At 36.9% G+C, this 4,347-nt stretch overlaps 1 long non-coding RNA gene across 1 annotated transcript; it reads right to left on the bottom strand.

The window, feature by feature from the left end:
- Positions 1 to 351: 351 nt before the first annotated feature.
- LOC134443290 (uncharacterized) lies at positions 352 to 3,241 on the bottom strand. The gene is made up of 5 exons (XR_010033627.1): positions 3,021 to 3,241; positions 2,450 to 2,505; positions 1,924 to 1,993; positions 1,624 to 1,710; positions 352 to 1,250 (listed from the first exon to the last, which is right to left on the bottom strand). It is a non-coding gene; the product is annotated as an uncharacterized LOC134443290 (long non-coding RNA).
- Between the last annotated feature and the right edge of the window lie 1,106 nt (positions 3,242 to 4,347).

Below are 4,347 nucleotides of genomic sequence, written 5' to 3'. Positions count from 1 at the left end.
GCTTGTTAAGATTTTTTTTCTTATTTTAAGCAATTTCTTCTCCTTTATTAGTCATTATTGCTTAGAATTAGATGTCCTCCAAGAAATTATTGCTCAAAACAAGCATACAAGACGCTTAAAACAAGGCAAATTTACTTGTTTCCAGCTTATTTAAAGTCTTAAAACTAGTCTGATTTTCTTAGCTAGAATACTTATTTTCTCATGTAGAATTATTATCTTGTTTAGGTGTATGAGAAAAATATACTTGACAAGAACTTCAAAACATTTCTTTTATTAATATTTCATCAGCTGGACAAACATGCAGTCAAACGATAATAAAACACCAAAATCTAGACAATATAACGTATGATTAAACAGAAATTAAACAGAAAACCTGAAATTATCAGTGTACTGTAACACATTAATTTATGTGGCCTGTTCAGAAATGTCATCTTTTTCATGAATGCTTACAACCACCATCAAATTCTAAGTAATGTCATAATCGCTTGGGTCAGATATGCAGTCAGATATCTTAGGCCAAAAAGCATACTCTCATCAGAACAGTATGTGTCTATTTACTCACTTATTTACTTAGACATTCATGAAAAAGATGTTATTTGTGAATGGACATTTTAGAATTAACCAACTGCCCGCAGGAGCACTTTTGACTCTTTGATTCTTTCCCAAAGTGGGGGAGGAGAGGGAGAGAGAAATGCTTTTAATTATGATATCAATGTGTCCATGAAGTGCTACTGAGGCGTTATTACGCCTTTCATTATAGTGCTCATCTTTTAATCTGCATAGCAAATGTTTAGAAAAAAGCCCCTCAATGATACTCAATGCCATGCTGACAAAAGACAAAAAAGGATAAAAAAAATCATCAGCTCAGATCAGAGAACAGCACACAAAAGTATTAATAGAAATGCGATGGATTGTCCTTTTATACAATGGCTTAGAACCTGAGATTGCCAGTGTCCAACATATTTACTGTAGTTTATAGTGATTGGACCTTTTGGGCATATTTTCCAAATTCACCAGAACATATATTTCAGTTCATCTGGATACTTAAAATTGTAAATCCAAATCCACAGAGTTGAGATTGAGGGTATATACCGGTAACCGAGTCCAAACAGCATCACACATGCACAAGAGATGCTCCGAGTTCACTGTACAGCTCCATGCCTTGTATCACAGTCTCTGGCACGGGATGTTCCTTGCAAACCTATACGTAGATGTGCAGTCTGCCTTTGGATCACTTCGCCACTCCAGTCCTGATGGAAAAAGACAATGCAGAAAGCTTAACACTGTGCACACACTTTTTATGTAGCTTTAATGGCACTAAATGTAAAAATGCTGATATCTAGTGAATGACAACCATGGCCACTAATAGGGGGCATTTAATAGTGTGCTTGTCAGTGATATGCAGGTGCCATTTATCACATGCTCTCTTTATTGGGGTGCAGATCGTTTGTGAACACCATAATCAGAACTGTTCAAAATTCAGAGTCAGTGAACCTAGAGGTGGGCCATGCATCTCCCACACCTAATGTCTGACCTTCTAATACCTAATACCCAACTTCATTAGATTGTTTGCAACTCAAACACAATGTTTCCATTAGCTGTTGGAGCCATGAGTTATCCTACCTTCCTTCTGGCAACGCCTCCCTTCTCCTTGACAACCTCCAAGATGCTTCCTCAAGTATCTGTCAGGCACAGGAACTCTGCATTAACCTGTCAAAGACACATTACAAGAAAATTACATGGTTGTCAGGCCCAGTTGTGTTGTGCTTCCTGTCTGTCCTGTGACTTGTCACTATGTCTTTCTATCTCTGGGCCTGCAGGTGGGGCAACACCTGTGGTCAAGCCACAAAGACATCCTACAGGACAGACATACAACAACACTTAAATACTATCTGTTATGACATAATGTACCACCACACTTACTTCACTCAATGTCAGCAACGCAGGCCATGCGGTGTAGACTGCCAGCTTATCTTAGACAAGCCTTTTGCACCTATGACAAAACACATAATTAGACTGCTGGAGTTGATGTTACAGAAATTACAAGATAAGATGAGGGCTAACATCACAATGGCATTGACTGACTTCTTGTAAAACCTAAGTTGAGACCAGGGGTCAAGGAGAGTAGAGTAGCCTCAACCAAATATAATCTGCCATATCAAATACATCGTCACCACTTTTTAGACCTGGGAACATTGTCACCATTTAAGAATATTGGTAAATAACGTGACTACAGCCACTTAAGACAGCGTGAAATTAAAGTTAATTAAAATATTTTTCACCATATCCATATTTCATACAATACAAAATAACTGTTGACACCATGCCAACATGAAAATGACAGCTAATTGGCTAAAAAATATTTTTATCCTCATTTTGCTTTGGTGTAAGTAAAGTGTTCAAGCAGAGGGTAAAGTGTAAAACAATTGAACATGGACAGAAATCCTACCTTTTACAATGACTGTCTTCAAAGTCACATCTTCCACTAGCACAGGGGGTAACCATCTGTCAAGTTGAAAAACAGAGGTGAACCTTTTCTCACAATATCGGCAAACATGGCTTTTCAAAGGTGATATTCAGGACTGGCCAATAGTGACGCCCATTACAAAAAATATAATACATATTTTGAGTAACATGTGGGGCATTACAGGGCAATAGCAAGCTAGAGAGCAATAGCTAGCTGCTAAGCTAAACAGCAGCAGGTGTTAAATTGTGTTTAAAATAATTATGCTGGTAAATTACACTTCAGACTGGATAAACCTTAAGGTAATTTTTTTTACTCCTAAAGATGTTGCACAAGATAAGCTAATGTTTAAGAGTGGATATTTGAATGCAAGACAAACAGCTTGTCAGATCACACAGCATGATCTAACAATATTCGTATCAGTTAACTTTCCATACAGACAAAAACGCCAAAAACATCACAATAGCGTAGTATACTTCACAAATGACTGTAATAGTGTCTTAATACAAGCATATTGCCAAAGATGACAAGGATTGAAACGGATTGTGAAACTTACCCGGCTGAAAACGATTGCCTCAATTTCAAAGCAGGAGACCAACTGACGAACAGGAAGTGACGTAATTCCATTTCCGGTTTTACCCTTTGGTGATTTTTTTTGTTTTTGTTTGTTATCCCACCTGAATTACAGCATGAATTTCACATATATAGTTTTGATTTATGTAAAATATTTCTGTATCAATAAGGTAACAACTTGGTGCCAGCAGGAAGAAGATAAATACCGTCAATGAAAATGTGTTTCGACAATAGGCGATTCATTTCTTACTGCCACCTACTGTTCTGGAGTGTGATGTGCATGTCAGTTAATATTATGAGCTTTTTTCAAGTGCATAGGCCTACATTATTTGTTTAGATTATTTGTTTAAAAGTTAATACGCGGACAGTTCAAATGGTGTTTATATGATTTCAATGAATCATTTTTCCATTTTACAACAATATTCCTTAAATTGTTTGTATACATATTTCTTAATATTTACCAGGACCCAGAAACATTTTTTGAGTGTGCCTTAAATGAACACAAAAAAAACCTGTTGCCCTTGCTGTTGCAGTTGTGCAAAAGGAAATAAAACGTGCATTGAAGCACTTTATTTTGTCAAATCATATTGATCTAGATGTTATAACTTCAGGTAGGCTATAGGCCTAGGTTTGCATATTAATATGCCTATACAAGACATGTCCAATTAGTGTAACGATGGAATCTAATAATAGATAACAAACTAAAAATGTTGTCTGGACAGATGCTGATATTTCTGAAGATATTCACTTTTGTTTTTATCAGCAGCAAGGACCATGCTATACATCTTATCATAGAATTAAGTGAAATAACTCACAACCTTTTTTGCTCTGATGATGGAAACTTTACAAAAACTGAGACAGAGCAGCATCTTTAAAAAGCAGCATCCTGAACAACAACGTGCCCCCTAAACAACATTAACATGCAACATTTACCTTCACACTGGGTACCATGATGAGACACGTGTGCATGAGGTTAGAGTCAAAACATTCTTTTTTATTCTAAATTTCTAAATTAAATTAGGCCTATAAAATGTCTGCAAATGTCTTGTAAATCAAAGCAAAATGGCCCTGCCGTGGGCAACTGGTAGGGCACTCGTCTGCCGTGTGGCCGACCCGGGTTCGATTCCCGGTCCGGGTCATTTGCCGACCCCTTCCCATCTCTCTACCCATTCGCCTCCTGTCCACCTCTCAAACTGTCCTGTCATCAATAAAGTTGTAAAAAAGACCAAAAACAATCTTAAAAAAATAAAATAAATACAATCATAGCAAAATTGACGAAAGTAGGCTACCCATCAAACAAACAGTATATT

This window comes from Engraulis encrasicolus, unplaced genomic scaffold (assembly GCF_034702125.1).
Source record: "Engraulis encrasicolus isolate BLACKSEA-1 unplaced genomic scaffold, IST_EnEncr_1.0 scaffold_29_np1212, whole genome shotgun sequence".
In the NCBI taxonomy this organism is placed as follows: domain Eukaryota; kingdom Metazoa; phylum Chordata; class Actinopteri; order Clupeiformes; family Engraulidae; genus Engraulis; species Engraulis encrasicolus.
The sequence above is the reverse complement of the archived record's forward strand: the minus strand, read 5'-3'. Positions and strand labels throughout refer to the sequence as shown.